Raw genomic sequence first — 23,492 nt, forward strand, 5'->3', positions numbered from 1 at the left:
CAGCCTAAATGAGATGGCATACTCATCCTTAATAAAAGAGTTTGTTATAAAAATATTTGCAGATCTTTTCCCTCTTTTATCTATTTGTTTATTTGGGATTTTTGCCAAGCTTTAAAAAAAAACCAACAGTTTGCCCCTTCCACTGTTTCTTCTTACTTTATAAGGCTCATAAACTTCCATTATCCTTCCCTTGTAAAGTTTTCCTCACAAGCTTATATTCTAAACTTTGCTGTCTTTGCCTACTATAACTCTCAACAGAATTATGAAAATTAAGAAAACAGGTAGATTTCAGGAGAAAGATAATGAATTATATTTAAGATATGTTCAGCTTGAAATGTCTTTGGGACATCCAGGTAGACATCCATAGGGTAATCGGTGATGCAAAGTTGACGTTCAAGAGAGAGATGAGGACTAACTATATAGATTTTGGAGTCATCTGGAAAAAAATATATATTTAACGAGGTCAGTTTTTGTGCCATAGACCTCTGTAGTGAAACCTCTGGACCCAGCTCTTACAATCAGGTTTTTAAATGCATAAAATAAAATACATAGGATTACCAAAGAGATTAGAGGTCGCTGAAAATTCCCAACCTAATTTACAGACTTCCTTAAATCAACCCATGATTACAAAGGTCCATGGACCCCCATGTTACAACAGTAATCCTCTGAAGCAGGTGCCCTAATTTACTCCATAGGAAATTGATGGGAAGGGTTTAGGGCCACTTGCTAAAGTTCACATATAACCATGGTACTTTTCTCCAAGTTTTTTACCTCTTTGGTGAGCCACATGGATGTTTGGGGCGCATTTGAATTTTTCTTTTAGCTAGTCTGACTATCTTATCATTGGTTAGTTAGTCCCCACGGACACTGCCCTGGTAACTGAGGGCTCCCATCAAAGAGGACTAATCACTGAGTCAGGTATAAAGGCCATCTCTCTTCTTCCTTCCCATCCCCCACCCACAGAACTTTAAGAGAGTATAAGTATCTTTGGAGCGAGATCAGTTTCAGTTGAGTGGTGGAATTAGAAAATAGATTTCCAGGGATCAAGAAGTAAGTAGGAATTAAGGAGATGGAGGCAGAAAGTACCCATTCCTTTTTTTTCCTGGTAGTTTGGCTGTGACAAGGAATAGAGAGCCCTTGAGAGAAGGGCAGGACCAAGTGAAAGCCTTTGGTTTTTCATTTTTGTTTTCAAAGAATGGCAAAAACCTGCATATAATACCAATGGGGGATCAGAAGTCAGTGGATAAGGAGAGATTGAAGATGAGAGGAAAAGACCAAAAAGGCAGTCCTCTGAAAGAGATGGGTAGGGAAGGGATTGAGAGTCAAAGTAGAAATGTTAGCCCCGGCACAGAAGGCCCAGCTGTTCCCTAGAGCCTGGAGGAAAGGAGGTGATGAAGAGAGAGGGCCAGAGTAGGAGAGTCAACCTTCCATCTTTTTAGAAAATCTCTTTCCCTGATTATGATGTTGTAGAGTTATTTCAATCATGTCCAACTCTTTGTGATACCATTTTGGGGTGTTTTTTGAGGGGCACAGATTCTAGAGTGCTTTGCCATTTCCTTCTCCAGGTTATTTTGCAGATGAGTATCCGAAGCAAACAGGGCTATGCAGCTTACCCAGGATCAGACAGCTAGTAAGTATATGAGATTGAATTTTAACTCAGTCTTCCTGGGTCCAAGACTAAAGTGTCTTATTCACTTTGCCACCTACTTGCCCTAATTCTTGATTAAAACTGTTTGCTCATATGGCATTAGAAGAATTCATTGTTGAGTTTCTTCCTTTTGGGCCTGACTTCCTTTCTAAAAATTTGGTTCATGTTGAACCCTTTGTAAATGCTCTCTTCAAATATCCTTGTCAGATTGTCCCTTGCTTCTTCTCTATTATATCCCTATGACAAATTCTGCTATTCAAAATCCTTTTCCCTTCCCTTCCTCCTGGGGCTATTTATTTCTGAGTTATTTTCTTCATCAAATATATTGTAAATCTTTTATGTTCACGTTAGACAAATATCTCTCCTTTTTAAAATGTTAAGAGACAGAGAGAATCACAAAGGGGTGTGTTCTGCCTCAGGACCTCCTAGCGTTCTCACCCTGGTCTCATCTTCATTGTACTGTGCACCCTCCCTGGGGCTGCCCTGCAGAAGCCCAATGGAGGATGAACCCAGGCCTTCCTTTCTGTCAGCTGATTCTGAGGGTTTGGGTTTTTGTTTCATTTTTCCAGGTGTTTTCCAGGTGAGATCTACCGAAGTCCTTTGTGTGGTAAAGAATGTTTGATTCTTCGCCATCCCCATTTGGGGTTTTCTTTGCAAAGCCCCTGGAGTGGTTTGCCTTTCCTTCTTCAGCTCATTTGCAGACAAGGAAACTGAAGCAACAGCCTTAAGTGACTTGCCTAGGATCATAGCGCTAGTTAGTGACAGAAGAAAGATTTGCACTGAGGGAGATGAGTCTTCCTCCTCCAGGCCTGGCATTCTATCCCCTGGGCCACCCTGCTGCCCTTGTGGTTAGAAAAGGCCAATTAGAAAAAGAACCTTTGTGATTCTGAGGCCAAATGCCTTTGTTCCTCTTCTCTCCCTCCTCCCTCCTTCCTACCTAGTAAAATCCAAAGGAAACTTAGACTGCAGGCATTCTTCCTTCTGCTTGTGGCAACAGCTTGTCTTATTCAAGGCCATCCCTACTGTAGGCCCAGAGAAAACACAAACACTTTCTAAACCCAACTCCCTCCTCCCCCAAGCCAGGATGGTTTCTAGAGGATGTCATTCAGAGAACTGGAAGTGGATGGGAAGGCAGAGAACAGAGAGAAGGCACCCCGAGGAAACAGCAGAATCTGGATTTCTCAGGGAGGACTCATTCAGGTCCTTTGTCCTGTGGTCACAGCTTGGTTTCATTTTTCTTTATTCAATATTTATCAGCAATCACAGGACCAAGGGATCAGACAGCTAGAGTCTCAGAGACTATCTAGATATTCATCCAGCAATTTCACACACACACACACACACACACACACACACACACACACACACACACACACACACACACACACACACACCCCTAGTGATGCTAGTAGCTTTTCACCCTTGGGGTTTGAGTATCCTCTGATAGGGTGGTAGTCCTGAGTAAATTCCATTGTCTCTGTGGTTACTAATGTCTCAGGGATGGGTGGGAGGCATCAAAAACTAGAGGAACAGGGAAAGACCTGAAGTAGGATGTAGGATGTGGACCTTGAATAGAGCCTTCAAGGGATCCAGGGGTTTCAGGAGGTAGAGGTGAGGAAAGTCATTACAGGAAAACCTGTGCAAAATCAGAGGCAAGACATGCAGCTCATAGGCAAAGAAGAGCAATTAGGCCAGTTTGGTTGGAGCATAGAGAATGTGACGGAGAAAAATGTTAAATCAGGTTAGAAAAATAAACCGAAATCAGACTGTGGAGACTTTAAAATACCAAATAGGCATTTATTTACATAGGCAGGATTGTGGGGAAAGCCAGGATCTAATACCCAACATAATTATAAATTGTGGCCTACATCTTGGATACTCAGGAAAAATTGAAAACATAAAGCAGAGAAGTAGGACAGCTTTCAAAAAGATCTTGAGAGAGGGTTGAGCATCAGAACAAAGTAATTAAGATAAAATGTAATAGAAATGTAAAGTATTACCTTTGGTCTCAAAAATTCCTTCTACCTATAGCTTTACAAGTACAAGGTCAGGGAGACATGTCTAGACAGCAATTTTCCTGAAAAAGGTCCAAAAGTATTAGGGGCTACAAGCTAAATATGAGTTAATAGAATGATATAGCAGTGAATATGGTCTAAAGCTGGCATTGAGGACCAGGAAAATGCTGATCCTGTTGACTCTACCTTGGACTCCCGAATATTGTGTTCAGTTCTAACTTTTACATTTTAGGAAGGCCTTGAATAAGCTACAAAATGTCCAGAAGCAGGCAACCAGCATGCTGAAAGGATGTGAGTTTGTGTCATCAGAAGATTTTTTTTTGAAGGAACAGGGGATGATCAGCCCAGAGAAGGGAAGATTTTAGAGGACATGTTAGTTATCTTTAAGTCTATGAAGGGTTGTCATGGAGAAGAAGGATTAGATTTATTCTGCTTAAACACAGGGAACAGGACTAACTAAGAACAATGCTTACTCCAATGCTAAATTCCCCCCTCCTTTTTTTTTTTTGCCATTTTCAAGGATTGTCAAGAGAAGAATGAGTTACTTCAGGAAATAGTTCTCCCTCCTTGAGGTTTTCATTAAAGATTAGATAATTATTTGTTGGGTATGTAATAGATGAATTTTTTTTTCAGTTTACAGATTGGTTTACATGGCTACTACAATCCTTCTTGATGCTCACATCTATAATTCTATGAAGAATTTTGATATTTAAACCTGAAGTTTGTTTACCATAATCAGAAGCTTTATGTCCTTTTGAAGCACAATGGTCTAGGACAATGAAGTTCTCTTTTGTGAGTATTATTGATCTCCACTATATCTCCAGGTTTCTTTTTATTGATTTCATGCCCAACCTAGATTTGAAGCTTTTGTTTCTGCAAAAAGGATGTTCTGTTAGTGAAGAAAATTTTCTAAGTAAAAGGGGCAGTGCCCCTATAATGTCCCCTATAATGGGGACAGACCCAAGGGAAATGGCAGAATGTTAATTCTATTTTCTTGTCATCATTTCATATTCCTTTGTAGCTGATTTTTTTTGGGGGGGGGAGGTAACTTTTAATTTTCCAAACTTTCAAATCCATTAATTATTTTCAAACATTTTTTCTTACTGTGTTTTGCATACTGCTGTGTTAAACATACAATTTGGTTTTATTCTTATCTATATTTTAAATTATATATTTAATGGGAGCATCCTAAGAAAAGGGCATAGCAGTGGTTATAACTTCAGGGATAAATAATGTTGAATACAATTATATACTACTAAATATAAGTTGATTAAACTAATTAAAACAATCTATTTCTGATGTTCATTTGCTCTGGAATTATTGAATTGTGTTTTTATGTAAATGTAGTGGTCATGCTTAGATAGAAGTTAAGAAAAACCTTTATTTGCTTGGGGAAGCTGGAGGGCACATATAGAGTAGAAAAACAATTTAGAGCAGGGTTCAACTAGGGATAGGCGAATGGCTTAAGCTGCCATGTGGGGGTATAATGAGTTACCAGTACCAGGTGGAGATTCTTGGCTATTGGGGGAGTACAGGAGAAGGGGCTAGAGCAAAGAAACTCTATGGACCACCAATGGTAAGCTGAGAAATTGGAGAGAGAGGCAGTGATTCACTGGAATTGCTACAGGTCACTAAATCCATTTTTTTAAAAACCCACCATCACCTTTCCTTCTCTTTTCTTTTCCCTCTTCCCTCCAACCCTAACCCAGAAAAATCCAGCATCAGGCAGAGAGACTGGCCAGCCCTTGGGATCTGTGATTCCCCTTGATCTTCCTGACCAACATGTCCTCCTACCCATCAGAAATTTTCCTAAAGGGCAGATCTGACCCTACCAGTCGTACCCTGTTACCTCCAGGATCAAATGTAAAATCCTGTTTGTCTTTTAAAGCCCTCGGCCCCTTCCTCCTTTCCAGGCTCTCAGCTCTTCCTTCCCTTCATGGACTCTGTGACACTGGTCTTGCTGTTCCTCAAACATGATATTCCCTCTCCCAACCCAGTGCCTCCCCTGCTTGGTGTATTGTCCCTCCTCATGTCCATCTTCTTATCTTCTGCAAGAAGCCTTTTGTGATCTACAATACTAGTGCCTTATCTCTGAGATTGTATCCGATTTTTTTTCTTTATAATCTTTTCATAGATAGTTAATTACATGTTGTTTCCCCTTGTTAGACTGTCAGCTCTTTGAGAGCAGGGGCTGCTTTTTTTTGCCTTTTCTTGTATTACCAGAACTTCACACACTGCCTGGCACATGGGAAGCAATTAATAAATACTTGCAGATGATGTCAAAACAGCATCTAATGAATTCAATTCAGTGGAGGATGGAGGGTGGCAAACAAAAGAAAACATAATCAAATCCTTTTTGAGCTTCTTAGAATTTATTGGACTTGCAGACCTAAACCAGCTGGTGTTTGGGCTGCCCAAAACCCCTCCTCTTTTCTCACCCCCCCCCAGTCAAATTATAAAGCCTTTTATCATTTGAAACACAAATATGTAATCAAGTTAACAGCATTTCATGAAGAGAAACAAAGACTGAGATAATAGTAGTACAAATGGATTACTGCTATAAAGTAAAGTAAATATTCATTTTGAGACTGTCTGCAATTATAAACAAAATAAGTGATTGAATTTTTCACTTTTCAGGGGATTGTTTGGCTATTTTTCTTTTAAGATTTGAAAACATAATTCTGAAATTAGGCTAGCCATGAAAGGCTTGTGTAAAGCATTTATGATTTTTAATTAATAGGTTGTTTCAGTTCTAGCCATTGACCAAAAAAAAAAAGTTAATTCCAAAGGGCACGTTAAAATTCAGCTTAACAATTTACACAGCTGTGGAGAGAATGGCAACAGTACTCAGCTGGATCCTTTTGGGTTGTAGGAAATTGAAGCCACTTTAATTATAAATTGTAGCATCATGTCAATGGGTCTGAACCAGCTATGTTTGAAATGGAAGCATTTCTGAGCCTGATTTCTCAATCTGTTCATGGATAAATATCTAGCACTTAGCCAAACACCTTGGGGAAAAGAAAACTTTGAGTATCTGTCTATGACTCATTTCTGCTTAACACAAAAGCATCTGCCTTTGTTAGGCATCTTGGATAATCTAATTGCCATTCTATGGCTCCCATTTGATCAGAAGCATATTCTTTTTCCAACATTCTCCTCATAGTACTAACCACCAGATCTCATATGACCCTTAAACTGGGGGGAACAGGAAGCAGAAGTAGTAGCCAGGAAGTCATAAAGAGAAGAGCCTAAGAAGACAATGTTTACCACAATTTTAGATAAGGCTTGTATGCACAAAGAACACATGGTATCGTTAGTATCTGCGCTAATATAATGATGCTCATGTCAGGTAAAGAATAGATCCTCTCCAGGGCTGATTTTTGGGTGGCCTCTTGGGGACCCCTTCTTCGTAAACCCAAGAATGGTTCCCCAGCTCCAGGGCATTTTGTGACTATGGATTAGCATTCACTCAAACTTGCATCTGTGTCTCTACTAAAGCAAATTCTGAGAACAGGGGTGATTTTTACCTTTCTTGGTATCCCCAGAATTTAGCATGCTACTTGAAGGTTAATACGTGCTTATTGACTAACATTTTCACTAAGTCAAATAGATTAGATACATTAGTCCAAAGCAAATGTCATTTAATTTTTAAAAATACGAATTATGTGTCCAGAAAATATTTCTCCATGGCCACAGGGTTATACTCTGTCAGGAGTTCAAATCTGACCTCAGACATTTCCCAGCTGGGCAAGTCACTTAATTCCCTTTGCCTGACCCTTGCCCTTCTGCCCTGGGGTTGTTGCTAGGATAAAAAGTAAGGATTTTTAAAAAGAAGAGGAAAAAAGAAAACATGACTAGGGAACATGGGTTGAATTTTCTGTAGGGATGGGGAAAACATATAGTAGGGGGAATATTTCAAAGAAATGAATATTACGTGAAATATATTAGTTATTCATTGGCCTGTGAGCAAGATAAAATTTCATTTTAAATGTCAAATGTTTTATAAAAAAACAATAATTTGGTATATCCTGGTTTTTCCAATTAATGATGCTAATGATAACTTGTAGATATTTAAGTATTGTGATATACAATACTTTTGCAATGAAAAATACTGTTGGTTTTTCATAATATAAATGGCTTTTATTTTTGCTCTGTCCAGATTAATATATTTATCTACCTTTGCTATGATTAGGTCCCATTATTTAGACAGTATCTATGGTAATAACATTGAATACTTACTTTATACACTTGAATTATTAGGCTGCAGTTTTTTGTTGTTGTTTGTTTTACAAGGTATAATTTATGAAGAAAAGAGAACTTTTTTATGACTGCTCTCTGTAAAAGTCAATAACAAAAACTATGAACAAAACTGGAGTATACCTAGAGTTCAAACATGCTTTTGACTCCATGGAAAAATATGAAATCAGAGGAAGAGGGAATTTCCGTATTCTCCATTTACTTTCATTATGGAGTTATGGGCTCCTTGGCTTTATGTTGGTCACAAATGGAAATATCTAGAGACTTTGCCATTCACAGAAGATCTGTCTTCTACTTGTGCTCTGTGTTGGATCTCTTCTTTCACAGTGGAGAACATCTTCGAAGAGATTTCATCTCTCATTTCTATGCCTTAACTAATTCTTATAGTTAAGATTATGAATTTCCCCCCTCCCTACCCCCACTATATCTTTCAAGAATGAACTAAGGGGCAGCAAGGTGGCTCAGTGGAAGGAGAGCCAAACCTAAAGATGGGAAGTCTTGAATTCAAATGTAGCCTCAGATATTTCCTAGCTGTGTGACCCTGAGCAAGTCACTTAACCCCAATTGCCTAGCCCTTACCACTCTTCTGCCATAGAACTGATACTTAGTATCGATTCTAAGACAGAAGATAAGGGTTTTAAAAAAATGAACTAAAAAGGAATTTTAAGTTCTTCTTAGGTGCCTAGCCATATACGAATTGATTAGCTAAGTGTGAAAAGGATATTGTCCCTGCACTCAGAAAATGTGTTCCACTTACAAGTGACAACACTGGGAGGCTACTCACAGGTGGGACCGTAGGCAGAGCCCTGAGGGTGCAGGGCTCTGGGCTCAGAGGAGAAAGTCCAAGTGGCTCAAGAATCCCAGTTAATAGGGAATGCTGGATTTCCCAGGAGTAGGGAAGGGGGGAAGGGGCTCTGTGTTGGGGGAGGGGTTGATCATAGGCAAGAAGACTGGCACAGGGAAGGAGAAGGATGGTCTGCTTGGCACCAGTCCCAGCTAGAACCTTTCAGGTTTTAAATTCAAGGAAAATTGAATGATTTGGATATATAGATGGGGTACATTTTGTTGAAAAAGAACTTGTAAGGTGGTATATTTTTTTTTCTTGCTAAATCAATTAAAAAAAATAAACAAACAATAAATTCAGAAAATTTCAGGGGGTCATATCAGTGGGGGCGGGGCCTAGAAAACATACTAATATCCTTAGTTAATTTCCTTTCATTGGGTTATGGCAAGGCCAATTACTTGATTGTTGAGTTTTCAGATAATTTTTGACTCTTTCTGACAACAAACTTAGTAAATACAAACAGAAAAAGAAAGAGAGAAGCATAGAGAACTATATGTGCAAATCAATTATATGCAGATCTCTATACAATGACAAATAGAAATTATACATATATCTATATCTATCTATATTTTTTGTCTTACATTTTTATCCTGTTCATTTAGGTTTTTTTTAACACTTCACAATGCTTTATATCTTGGGTATATTTATAAATTCTCATATCCATAAATCTGATAGTTAATATGTTCCATAATTTTCTAATTTTTTGGTTATGATTTATTTTTATATGTAATATAATAATACATCTGATTTGTTATAAATATGTAACAAATTATGCTTATCTAAGAGAAATTAAAATTCTCATATTAGATGAATTAAGATTTGCTCCCCAGAACTCTAAATCCCAGATTCCCATGTTTCCTCTCATGTTACATGCTAATGTAGGGAGGATATAAGTTTTGTTTAGCTCTGCCCCTCGCTCTTTTTCCCATATAGCAGCTGGAAAAGCGGGATTTACGCCAGACAGGAGAATATATAACGTGGGTTTACGTTCTGTTAGATAATTAGGTTTGAACTTCTATTTCTTTTAATTTATTTTTGTTTTACTTCAAGTGATTATTAATAAACTTTATAAAATATAATACTTGAAGTTATTGGATATTAATTTAAATCTTACATAGCTATTATCTAAAAATCAGTCTCATTCTTCTTTTCACCTCTTTTTTTCCATCCCTCCTCCCTCCCCAACTAGAGTAATCAACCAAATGTTCTAAGATCATAGAGTTAGAGCTAGAAGGGCCTAAAGGGCCATCCAGGTCATTTTATAGATGTAACGTGAGAGTTTATGTAATAGAAATTTATAGATAGACTTGGAATGCTTTATTCCAAATTTTCAGGAGATTGGAATTCCATCTTTCTGAGGAGCAGGAGGACAGTCATGGCTAGACAATCACTCCCTCATTTCCCTTTCCTTCTCAGTTTAGTTTAGTGGCTACCAGTTAATGAAGTAAGAATTCTTGTTTGGAAGTTTCCAGGGAGGAAGTTATCTTGTTCTTAGGGAGAAAGTGGAAATAGTACTGGATTTAGACACAGAAGACTTGAGTTTGAATCTTCAATGATTTGAATTCTCCTATCTGTAAGAGAGGTATTGAATTAACAACTATATTTGTCATAATAAGATATTTGCAGTCTAGGGATATGATTGTCCAGGATTTTTGATTCCCTAGTTGTTTAGAAAAGGGAGCAAATAGTTCATCCCCAGAAATGAAGGACAGCTTAATTTCCAGAGCTTTGTTTCTATTCCCTTATTCTCCAGACACTTATTATCCCAAAGATAATCATAGATAGCAATGGAATATATTTATTAAAGTAATTAAATAGAATAGTAGTCAGGAAAACTTTGCAGAAGAGTTTAGGTGTTAGAAGTCTCCATGCCCTGGGAATAAGATGAAATCTTAGCTTAATTGGGGTGAGGACAATTTTTTCACCTCAAAAGTCAGTTGGACAATCAAGAAGTCACTCTATACATACACAGAATTATATGGTTATCCTTTAGGAAACCACCAAGTGCACCTGGTAGTAGAGCTATACATACAAAGTCACCTTGGCACTAGGTAGCAGATGTAAGATCACAAAGGCTTCCTTTTAATGAGTGCTTCTTCTTGTTCAGTTATTTTTGAGTCATATCTGACTCTTTGTGATCCTATTTGGGGTTTTCCTGGCAAAAATACTGGAGTGGTTTGCCATTTCCTGTTCCAGCTCATTTTACAGTTGAGGAAACTGAGACAAACAGAGGGTCACATAGCTAGTATTTATATTTATTTATCTGAGGCCAAATTTGAACTCAGTAAGACTCATCTTCCTAACAACAGACCTGACACTCTATTCACTGTGCTACCTAGCTGCCCAGTTCTTATTCTACTGGGTCATAACACCTTTTTTTCTCATTTCACATCAGTAGCTCCTAGTTAATTAAGAATATTTATTTCAAGGTTTCCAGCCAGTAAATTATTTTGTTCTTAGGGAAAAAATAGAAACAATACTGGTTTCTGGACTTGGTTCATTTGAGTTTAAATCTTGGTCTGCAACTGACTAGATGTGTGACTTTAGATGAGTCATCACCATCATCCGTAAAATGAAAGGAATTGGACTAAATGATGACTAAGATCTCTTCTTTATTTTATTTTATTTTATTTTTTTAAACCCTTATCTTCTGTCTTAGAATCAATACTATGTATTGGTACTAAGGCAGAAAAGCAGTAAGGGCTTGGCAAAGTGACTTTCCCAGGGTAACACAACTAGGAAGTGTCTGAGACCAGATGTGAACCCAGGACCTCCCATCTCTGGGCCTGGCTCTCAGTCCACTGAGTCATTTAGCTATCCTCTAAGATCTCTTCTAACGCTAAAATATAACCATTTGGGGGCTGAATATTTGGGTCTTTTGCTTCTGCATTTTCTAAAGGTTGACCTCTTAACTCCACATTATTACCATTAATGGTGGATGGGAAGACAAGATATTAGAGGATAATAGATCTAGAGTCAGAAGGCATTTTAGAGATCATCTGACTCAATCCCCTGTAATGTACAGAGGAGAAACACGAGACTCAGAGAACTTAAGGGATTTGTCTAGGTTCACCACATGGGAGTATGTAGCAGAGCCGAAAAATGAATCCAAGTATTCAGATTTTAAAATTTGAAATCACTTAGTGATCACAGTGCCTCTTCCCAAAGAGAAAATTAAAAAAAATTAAAAGAATATTTGTTAAAGAGAAGCAACTCTTTTATTTTCTGACACTCCCAGTATATACAATCTGTATAGATTATTGTCTGTCACATGGTATTCTACTAATAGAGCACATTTTCTACTCAATATTAAAAAAAAAGTAAGGAAAAGAGGTGGGGCAGCTCGGTATCTCAGTGGATTGAGAGCCAGGCCCAGAGATGAGGTCCTGGGTTCAAATTTGGCCTCAGACACTTCCCAGCTGTGTGATCCTGGGCAAGTCACTTGACCCCCATTGCCTAGTCCTTACCACTCTTCTGCCTTGGATGGAAGGTAAGGATTTTTAAAAAAAGGGAAAAAAAGGAAAAGAAAATTACAAGGAACATTTATCCAGAAAGATATTCAAGCCAAGTGCTTGTAGGTGAAAACTAAATATACTTTTTGTAATCATTTTGTTGGAATAAATGTAGGGTTGTTTTATTCTAGCTGCTGGTAAATTTTTTCTATTTATGGAAAATTTTAACCGAATTTCTATGACTGAAACCCCAATGAAATCTTATTTAATGTTCAATAAATATTTGTTTTGGTTTTGAGTCAACTCCTCCTAATCCAAAACCAATCAAAAGCAATCAGTAGCTATGCAGATATTTAGTCATCATCCCAGAAATAGAATTATTTTCTTTTATTAATTTATTTTAAGGTCAATGTATAAATACAGGTGGGTTAGAAGTTTTTTTTTAATGTTTTGATAATTAAAAAATATTTAAGTTGTTAGTTGGCTCAGTTAAAATATCTAATATTTGTTCAGCTGATCTAGAAACTGAAGTGACAGTTTATACATTAATTAAAGGAATATAGAAATATGATTATATTATCATTTTCTACTTTATCTTTTATAGAATTTAAATGAGAAAAAGAACATTTTTATTGTTGCTGTTTATGTTGCATTAATTTAGGCTGAAATGGAGAGTAGTTCCTAGAGAGAATGAAAAAAGACTGAAGTTCTCATTTCTTTTTTTTTCTTTTTCTTTTTCTTTTTCTAAATAAAAACCCTTACCTTCCATCTTGGAATCAATACTGTGTATCGGTTCCAAAGCAGAAGTGGTAAAGGCTAGGCAATGGGGGTTAAGTGACTTGCCCAGAGTCACACACAGCTGGGATGCTGGGAGGTGTCTGAGACTGGATTTGAACCTAGGACCTCCCATCTCTAGGCCTGGCTCTCAACCCACTGAGATACCCAGCTGCCCCTTCTCATTTCTTATAGGTATGGAGAACAGGAAGATGTCTGTAGTGAAGAACAAGTGACATTTGCTTTTCTCTCAAGGCTAAATGACTATTAACTATAGACAAAGTATAGTCTTATTTACCATCTAGAATAAAAGGTATGGGAGGAGTTAGAAGAATACCTTTCTCACTTTTCTATCATTGAAGCACCTCTTCCTACCACCCACACTGGACTCAGGATAATACCTGTCATTCATTCATCCTTGTCAGTTGGGTACCTACCTTGGATCTAGGGTAATCTGTGACTTTATACTTCTAAAATGATAACTCATGAGCCCCCACCACTGTGTTTCCATTAGTCATCAAAGATAAGGAACTCTTAGTAAAAGTATTTAGTAAAATGGAAGAGATTAAAAAAGAGCCTCAAAACATCCTCCCCCCCAATTAACTTGAAGCATATTCTCCCACAAATACCCACAGCATGGTCAGAGTGGGCTCAGATTTAGAGTATAATGAGGCACCCCTATGTCAAGGGGAAGGAAACAAGCAGTCAGGCACTGTGCTAAGCACTTTACACATATCTCATTTAATCCTCTCAACAACCCAGGGAAGTGACTGCTCTTATTATCCTCATTTTACAATCAAGGGATCTGAGGCAGACAGAGATTGAGGAATTTACCCAGGGCGGAAAAGCTGGTAAATGTTTTGAAATCTATGCTCAGCGCTCTATCCATTATACCAGTTAGCTGCCTTACTTGGGTGATTTCTCCTTTCTCTTCTGTGGAGTCCTCAAGCAGTTCCACACTCCCACCTCCCTAGTAGTGTCTCCACTTGGCAGATGGCTCATTGGACTCCCAGGTTCTCTCAGCAGTTTGATTCTTATTTGCCAAGGCTATCTCTTTTTTGGAATCCTTCATGGGTCCCCTTCCTTGCTGCCAGAGATACCTTTCCTGGAAGCTGCTTTCTCTATTGAGTCATTGTCTCTTTCTCCTTATGGCCTAGTAGTTCTGCTCCAAAACAACATAGCAGATGGGGGTAGGTGAAGAAGAAAGGATAATTCCCTCTCAAGGGCTGGGCTACGTTTACACTTCAGTCTCTGGTATTGGATTCCCCCAAACCTTCACATTCATTTAGAGCTTATCTATTTAAAGCCTTGAAAAGGCTTGGACCATTTTTGAACTTCCAACGAGGCTGCCACCTTTTAGTCTATCAGAGAAAGGCATTCATATTTTATAAAAATGCCATAAATAAAAAAATTATAAAAAGTTCACATTGTACTGATATCTTGTGGAACCTGGGCTGGCCTGAGTATGGCCAGTGTGGCTCATGGAGAAGTCTTTGTGGGGTCTTTTGAGCAGATCCAGTGTGGCTAACACAGCATCCTTTACAGCTTGGGTGAGAGTAACCTCCTTTGATGGACTTGCCTGCATCTTTCAAACTAGCAAGACTGAGCAGTTCCTCTTTTTTTCCCCCTGCAGTGCCCTTTTCTGTCATTCTTTGATGGGGAACCCCATGACGTGAACCAGTGAGAGGGGAGGGACTTGCTTCCCTGATCCTTCTCTTTTACCCAGCCTAAGAGATGGGCCTGGAGGTGTTTGTTTTTGTTTTGTGTTGTTTCTCCTCAACTTCAAGTCCTGGAGGCGATTCCCACTGACTGGGAGTTCCTGATAGCCCTGGAGCTTCTCAGAGCAAGAGTAAAATAGAGGGAGCAGGGCATTAAGTCTCTCCCTTCTTACCAATTCAGTTTGTGGCATCAGTGTTGGGCCTAGATAGGATTCTCTGCCAAGCAGGATGACTAAAAAAAGAGAAATAACTGCGTTTTAACAACAGTCCATCAAAGGAGTCTAACCTCTCCCAGGGGGAGCAGCAGGCTCCATGTCAGCCAAACAACATTCTCAAAGGGCCCCCTAAAAAGCATCAACATGAACTGAAGGGGGCATGCCCAGATAAGCCTAGGGAAAATTGTCAACTCTACATCGTCCCATTAACTACTCTTTGTGGTTCATCTTTGTTATCTACTCTTTGCATTTCATGATCATATAATCTATAGGAGGTGGGGGTCATGGAAATTAAATCACCCCTCCCCCAGTATAATGAAAAATGAAGCATTCCTCTAAAAAATGGAAGAGAGGCTTTGGTGTGAAAATAAAAAAGAAAAGATATACTAAGAGGCCTAGGGAAAATCTGACATGTATCAGGAAATTAGAAATGAGATGCAGATGGTTAGTACGGGATACAGAGAAAGGAAAAAAGGACACTTGGGAGTTAAGAAACGGATATGATTCTCTACTCGAAGAGCAGTGGGCTGGTCCTCAGGGAGTGATGCTGCTGTTGATCTATAGGTGGAGCTAAATGGAGAGATTAGCCACTGACGGTAGAAGGGAAAAGAGATGGTTTGGTGGTTTGGGGGCTGCCTCTTTAGGAGCACCGCAGCAACTATTTATCAGCTCAATAAGAGAGACAGGTCTGCTGTCTTTTAGAGAATGCATAGAGAACATGACCTGGAATATCTCAAGACTTAAGTCAGGCAGCTTTTGCCCATTTCTGAAGATTCAGGTGGACCCAAATGATGCTGTCAGATGGAGTCTAGAGAAAGTCTTGGGAAAACTAAACTAAACTAAAGACTTTGGGAACTCATGTGAACATCAATCACCTCTGCCAAAGTCAAAGATTTCAAAAGATCAAGGTAGATTTAAGAAGTGAGAAGCTATTTAAGAAGATAGTTTCTGAAAATGAGATTTTGATTTCTGGACTAAGTCCATATATAGTAATAATAGTTTCCTGGCTAGGTAGTGATTATATCCAAAAAGCTCTGGCAAGAACTGATTTGGGCAGCCCTGCAAATCTAGTGAAAAAGAAGAAAACAACTGAATGAATAAAAAACAGCAAGTGCTTATTATGTGTAGATCACTGTGCTAAGTAACAGGGATACAAATAGGAAAGTAAGAGGGTCCTTGCTCTCAAGAGTTCACATTTTAAGAGGGAGACACATGAAAGATTTTAGCTGCAAGTCAAATGGAAAGGTCTCATTGTCTTTTAGGTACAATGACAAAAGTGATGGTAATAACTTTTTTATGTCATTTCTACTGATAAAATCATGTCTATTTTGGATGTTGAATCATTTGACAGTGCTAAGAACTTGGGTGACAAAAAATATTTTCTGGTCTTTCAGTAGCTGTGCCTACATGTAACACCTGCAGAAGTAGTTTCTTAGATTGCAAATCATGGGTTGGAAGCATTGCTATTTCCAAGGCTCTTGGGTTCAAGTTTCTGAAATAGCTGCACTGGGGCCAAGGGGTGTTGGTGGCCAAAATGATGATGGTGGTTTAATTTGATGGGCACATGCTACCTCCTGTTTCTCCCTCAGGATCCCTTGCTGCTTCATTTAAGTTAACCTATAATCTTTGGGTGGCAATAGATGGGGATGAATGGCTTTTTCTCCAGAAGAAAAATAGCAGTAGATATGGCCCATAAATTCCCAAAAAGTATATCCACAAAAGAGAGACATCAATAAGTTCCATAAACTTAGATGTCAATCATATGGGCAACAACTAGAGATTCTAATATGAAGAGGCAATTTTGACTTGATAGATATCACCAATACTTTTTTTTTAGAAGACTTTGTGAATGACTGAGTCCAGTTTGTGATTATGGCCCAGGAGTGGGTTAGGGTCAGGGTTAGGGATCCCAGCTTTGAGGACTCTTGCTGCCATACACTGGGGGAAGGAGTGGACAAGTTAGAATCTGGTCCTAACCCCAGACTGAGATCTCCCCCTTCCCCCCACCTCCCCAGGTGCTCCTGGAAAACCCTTCCTTCGCCTTCCTCCTTCCCAGATGGATTTATAGCTGCAATGAGCTGTAGAAGTTGGCTGGTCCCCCAGGCCCGAAAGCCAGTTTTTCTCCCCTCCCCTCCATTTCCCCCAACCCCCAGAGTTCTAATGAAACTCTGGAGTTCTATTCCACATAGCCCCTGCCTGCCCTTTTCTGAGGCACCCCTGAGGGGGTGCTAAACTGGCTTGTCCTTGGTTTCTATCCTGGCCTCTAACCCTTTGGCAGAAAGCCTCAAGTCTGAAGAGCTCCCCCTCCTTTCGTGAAGCAGGCTCTAGGGACTTGTTAGATGTCTCCTTCTGGAAACAGGCCACCTCTTCCCAGCTGGGCCATGGAAAGAGTAGAAAAGCTCAGTTCCCAGGGGCACTGATGGGACACAGGATTCTGTGTAACACTGAGCTCCCCACAAGACACCCAATGGGAACAATGGAGATCCATAACTGGGATTTGGACTGGAAGATTGATCTTAAGATAGAGGATAGGTAAGATGTGTGTATGAATTAGTACTACACGTTAAAAAGATACGTTCATAGAAAAAGATTGAAGAATGGGAAGTGGTGGGGTTGAACATGGTGAAAAACATTATAAAATCAATTAAGGTTCAAACAAAAGAAATATCATTAGACTATACTACAGACCACCTGAACTGAAGATGAGGACTCCAAGGAACAGATCATAAGCCTGTCATTGAGGCTTGACATAGTAGTCATCAACTGGAGCTTTCTCTCTAATAAAAGCATAGCAACTACTCATTCCTTGTCTTGATTTAATAATAATTTCATCCTTAAAAATAGAGGAACCAACAACTTGAATTTCTACTTTGAATTTAATTCTCATTAAGGAGGAACTGGGGTAGAACTTCAAAAGGAAGTAAATATTTCATCTTAGAATTTGTGAAAGAGGAGAGGAAAGCCCGGGAATAGTTTGATATGCATCTGATACTCTTGGTGACTAGATTTCAAAAGGTTCATAGAAAAGGATAGCTGAGCACTAAAATTCTGTAGTCAAAATCATCTCATGAAAGATGGGAAATGAGAACTCCAAAATGAAATTCCAAAGACACGAAGAGAAACCATTTTTATGTATAGAGACCAATGTGAATGTGCAAGGAACTCATTGGTCAACTTAGGCTTTTAAAAAGATGTTAGTGCACATCTTTATGTGTACTATATCTATAGATAGAAATATATATGTACTAGCACATACTCATATATGTACTAGGTATAAAGACACATATAGACATAAATACATATGTATGTATATTATTTATATCTATGTTATACCAAATACAAATATGTGCATATTGATATTGACAGGAAAAATCCCTGTGCTGACTCTTAAGAAGATGAAATTTAATAGGGTTAAATGTAAAGCCTTTTCAGCGAGTAAAAAAAATTAATTTAATAAGTACAGGATGTGGGGAGTGTGAATAGGTGGTAATTTGTTTAAAAATGATTTTGGGGTTTTAGTGAACCCTAAATCTAATATATGTTAACAGTGTGATTTGGCAGCCAAAACAATCTAATGTGATGTTAGACTGTATTGAGACAAGCATAGAATCTGAGAATAGGGACTATTAAAATGAAAGCATGGGGCAGCTGGGTGGCTCTGTAGATTGAGAACCAGGCCTAGAGATGGGAGGTCCTGGGTTCAAATCTGGCCTCAGATACTTCCCAGTTGTGTAACCCTGGGCAAGTCACTTAACTCCCATTGCCTAGCCCTTACCACTCTTCTGCCTTGGAGCCAATACCAAGATGGAAGGTAAGGGTTTAAAAAAATAAAAAAAAAAAACGTGATAGAACATGAGTGCCTTGAGTTAGCACTTGTGACTTTTGGCTATTTCCAGGTTCTGGTACAGTCCCTGAAGCTTAATAGACATTTGGTAATATTTATTTATTGGTTAATTGACTGATAGGAAGGTGACAATCTCCCCTTCTGCCCTGGTCCAATCATGTCTAGAATAAATATGCTGTTTTCTGAGGCAGCATTTTAGGAAGGTCATTGATGATTATTTGAAGAAGGTGGACAAGGCAGTGAAGGGACTCAGGATTACACCATGTAAGAAGGGGTTAAAGTTACCGGAGATATTTAGGCTGGATGATGAGTTTCTTGCTCAGGTATGAGCTGTATTAGACAGCCTTTGAAGCCCCTGCCAACTCTGAGATTGTGTGATTCTGGTGAATGAAGCACCCCATCTGAAAAGCAGCATTGAGGATTTCATCAAACCTGACATCCCTTTCTTTTTAAATATAGCCAGTGTAAATACGACTACATTGTTCTGTCACACAGAGGTTCTTTGAGAGTTTTGATGATCAGACCTGAGCCAGAGGGTATAAAATCAAACCTGGCCTGTCTTTTCTCGTTGTCCAGTTTTCTTGTGATCCTTAGTCTTATCTTATCAACAGTTGCCTTGGTGATGTCTTCACCAGCCTTCTGGGGACCAGAGTACAAGCTGCACAGACTTTATTTCCTGTGTACATCAGAAACAACATTTTACTCTTGTTAGGATCAAAATGGAGTAGCAGGAAGGCAGCAATGGCACAATCCTGGCATAAATCTGACATTCATATAGCACTTTGACATTTACAAATCCCCTTACATACATCATGTTTTTTTTAAAAACCCTTACTTTCTGCCTTGGAATACAATACCAATACACAGTATTGATTCCAAGGCAGAAGAGTGGTAAGGGCTAGGCAATGGGGATCAAGTGACTTGTCCAGGGTCACACAGCTGGGAAGTCATACATCATCTTTTTGAAGTCTCATACCCATCCTGGGAGGTAGGTACCACTACAGCTATTATTTTTATTTTACAGATAAGGAAATAGAGGCTCTGAGTTGTTGCTTATGTGTTAATAGGTTAATAGTGTGATTTTGTAGGGTAACACTGTTAAGAGTTATCAGAGTTATAAGATGATTTTGGGTCAGTAGGGATTATATGATGAGCAATTTTTTTCCCCACTATATCATGCTTCCTATAATGCAGGATGGGTTCTCAATGAATCCAGATTTGGAACCACAAAGGAAAAGTACCACTTTTACATCAAACTCTGAGCCAAGAGCTTCCATAAAGTAAATTCATGGATATTCCAGTGGTTTAATGTTTAAAATGATAATGTTTGCAGAAGGGTAGGTATGAAACTATTCTATATATTTCCAACTGGTATTAATTTTTTTCTTGGCTCTTTGGTTTTGCTTTGCTTTCCCCAAATTCTATTCCTTAGCAGTCACTCACCAGAATCTTTTTTAGTCCTAGTAGGTGAAGTGTTCACCTTAAAGGATAGAATGATATCTTCCTTTTAAAAGAAATGTTGAGAAAATTGCATCTGGTATTTAATGGTAAAAAGAAACATTCCTCTGTGGCTTTGAATGACCCAAATCTGCAGCACTATTTCCCTTCCCACCTTAATATATATTTTAGTACTTACTGAATATGTAATTGCATTGGTAAAAGTACTCTGTACCCAGGCTAATACAGATAATAGCCCTTTCTGACTTAGTGCCCAATCTTTGAAAATCACTATGGCTGAAAAATTTTGCACCCTGAAGACAAACTAGCATATATAGTTCTCCAGAATTAGCTAGACTGGGTCTCATATAATCCCCAAATTTCAGTCAAAGCCTATTTATCTTGCCATGCTCTATCAGATCTTGAGCACCACCTTCATAGCCTTTAAGATCCCAGGCCATTTCCAAGCCATGATGAAGTTAGAAGTAGCTAGGTGGTAGATAGCTGGTGTTGGATTTGAATCAGGAAGACCTGAGTTCATATCCTGACTCATACACTTATTAACTACATAGCTCTGGGAAAGTCATTTAATTTAACTTAGTCTCAGTTACCTCGTTTATAAAATGAGGACAATAATTGTATCTATATCACAGTATTATTATAAATATTAAATGAGAGAATGATGTGCTCTGCAAACTTAAAACACTATATAAATGTTAGCTATTATGATCATAAGAGATTAGAAAAGAATTTAGGGGAGATGATCATTTTTTATTTTGGACCTCAGGATCCAGTGGCTAAAAAATAGCCTCTCAATTACCCACCTTCTATCATAGATGATTTACTTCCTGTTTGGGTTTTCATACATAGCAGAGCAGTTTTTTCTCCGTAAGCCACACATGGACACAAACATTGTCATCTGTTCCAATGCCATGCTACCTCAGCGGTTTGGGTACTCTAAAACATCTTGGGTCTATGTATCTAAGATACTAAAACCATATCCTAATTATTATCTATACCATTGCCAACAATTATCTAAATGCTAAAATCTAACATTTCTGCTCAAGTAAGTCTCGAGCTACCTTTCCTATCTGAGAAGCCAATTCAGATCACCACCGCCACCATCATCACCATCACCAAACAACAATTGCAACAATGACAATATATAGAGTATTTTGAAGTTTGCAAAGCTTCCCAAAGTCCTGGGAGGTCAGTACCTTACAGGTCTGATGTACGTGTTTATCATATTATATATTATACAATATATCATATTATTTTATATATGAGTAAACTTAGGCACAGAGAAATTAAACAGCTTTGCCCAGCTTGTCAGAGCTGAAAGAAACCTTTGAAAAGAAACGTTTGAAAGAAACCAGGGCCCCTTCCCTATTTTCCAAGTTTAATGTCCTATTTTGGGCCATTATCTATGTAAGTCTAAAGCTCTGAACCCTTACTCAATGACTTTTTGCTAATTTTTGCCATGTGACATGAAATAGGGAGTAAATATGTTTAATAAAAATAATGCAATTTAAAGCAAGAATTGAATCAGGTTGTAAACTTCCTTCAATTAATCTTTGTCTTTCAAAACAACAGGAGAGGGACTATCAGTTTAAATTCATAGCATGGGCTTCAGAGATCAAAGTCCTACATCTTTTGTCTTCTTAGTGCATCTTAAAATAGCAGCTAACAAGTGTATGCCTTTTGAGAGCCAGAGCTTCAGAACAGAAGCACCAGTTCTATAACTATTAGCTGATCTTTCCATGATTTTGCCATTTCCATTATCTCTACCTGCTGTGCCTAAAGTCCATGTTCCTGTCCATTGAATATTCTAGTCACAACTAACATTTATTTTTTACTTTTTAAAAAACCCTTACCTTTCATCTTAGATTGAATACCATGTAATGGTTCCAAGGCAGAAGAGTGGTAAAGGCTAGGCAATGGAGGTTAAGGGACTTGCCTAGGGTCACACAGCTAAGAAGTGCTTGAGGTCAGATTTGAACTCAGTACCTCCTGTCTCTGGGCCTGGCATCCAGTGAGCCACCCAGCTGCCCCCACGACTGGTGTTTATGATTGTTTATCTTTCTCTCTTCCCTGACTGTGCTCATGTCCACTGGCAGTTGTATCTCAGACATTTCCAAAACTCCTATAAGACTCTCTTAGTGTCTTTTAAACTGTCTTTATTGGGGACTGTTTCTACTCAATCCTGATGCATACAGGGTGATGGTGTTATTGTGCACAACTCCAACACGTAGGTTATTAGACATATAGTGACTTTCTCTTAGTCCCCTGCTTTTGGGGAAATTCTCAGAGAAAATGGCTTTTCCTTGTCCCAAATATTGTGGGAATATGAAGTGTTTCCTTCTATGTCACCAGGTGAAACTAACCCAAATGAGTTAAGCGATTTCTTCATGGTGACTCTGCTAGTTAGAAGCAGAACATGGACCCTGGATGGAATGTTCTTGTTCCTACAGCAGAATAACGTTGTGCAAAGCTAGGGGGGAATTGTATTTCTTCATCCCAGCTCTTAGAGAAACCTACTAAAAACCAGAATTTCAGAAAACTTGAGAAAATAGTCCAAAGTCAAAAGAAGTTTTTTGAAAAAGAAGAGCAAACGTGCCTTTCAAGCTAACCTAATTTCTATTTTCATCTCACAAAAAACTCATTTCATAAAAGGATAATTGAATTTTGTTATTTTTAAATTTCTTAATATCCATGACACATTGAAAAGTTGCTAGTCATTTTTAAAATTGCCAACATGAAAAACTCCTTGTCTGTCAATTGCTACAAATTTAAGATGTTCCCATTAGCCTATGGAGGCAGAGGAAAGTGCACTAGCAATTTTACAAAATAAAGTCATTTAAAGGAAACTGTGGTTCACAATCTTCTTGGGTACTTAGTCTAGGCCTCATTTTATCCTTTTCCTATTAATATGGCCTTTACCAAAGGAATCAAATAGCTCAATAAAGTTAAGGGGAGCATTATTTCTTCATGAAATTCAGAAACTCATTTTTCAAGGTGAGGGATTTAGGGACAGTGTGAACATATTCTTCAATTATTGAGGGGGATAGCTGTGTAAACAGTTCAGTGAAGAAAAAGTCTGGAAAGTACAGTGAGATAGGAAGGATACAAAGGATGTTAAGAGCTATAAACAAACCTTTGACTCCTAATACACTACAAAGAGGGCCATTTAATGTCATTGAAATAAAAGTAATTTCCCCTGAGCTTTTTCCATCCGTATTATTTGTTAAGCTTCTTTATATAGAACTATGTCTAGTTTATTAGTCACTT

General features: G+C 38.4%; 1 long non-coding RNA gene across 3 annotated transcripts in view; it reads left to right on the forward strand.

The window, feature by feature from the left end:
• Nucleotides 1-785: 785 nt before the first annotated feature.
• The window catches only part of LOC103105971 (uncharacterized), a 116,379-nt gene continuing 93,672 nt past the window's right edge, over nucleotides 786-23,492 (forward strand). The window contains exons 1-3 of one of the 3 annotated variants that reach the window (XR_008916656.1): nucleotides 786-1,050; nucleotides 1,566-1,630; nucleotides 4,297-4,455. This is a non-coding gene — a long non-coding RNA (uncharacterized LOC103105971). Of the gene's footprint in view, nucleotides 1,051-1,097; nucleotides 1,631-4,296; nucleotides 4,456-23,492 lie in introns of those variants that run through there. The other 2 variants (XR_008916655.1, XR_008916654.1) reach the window with 2 other exon arrangements.

Source organism: Monodelphis domestica, chromosome 2 (genome assembly GCF_027887165.1).
Source record: "Monodelphis domestica isolate mMonDom1 chromosome 2, mMonDom1.pri, whole genome shotgun sequence".
NCBI lineage: Eukaryota > Metazoa > Chordata > Mammalia > Didelphimorphia > Didelphidae > Monodelphis > Monodelphis domestica.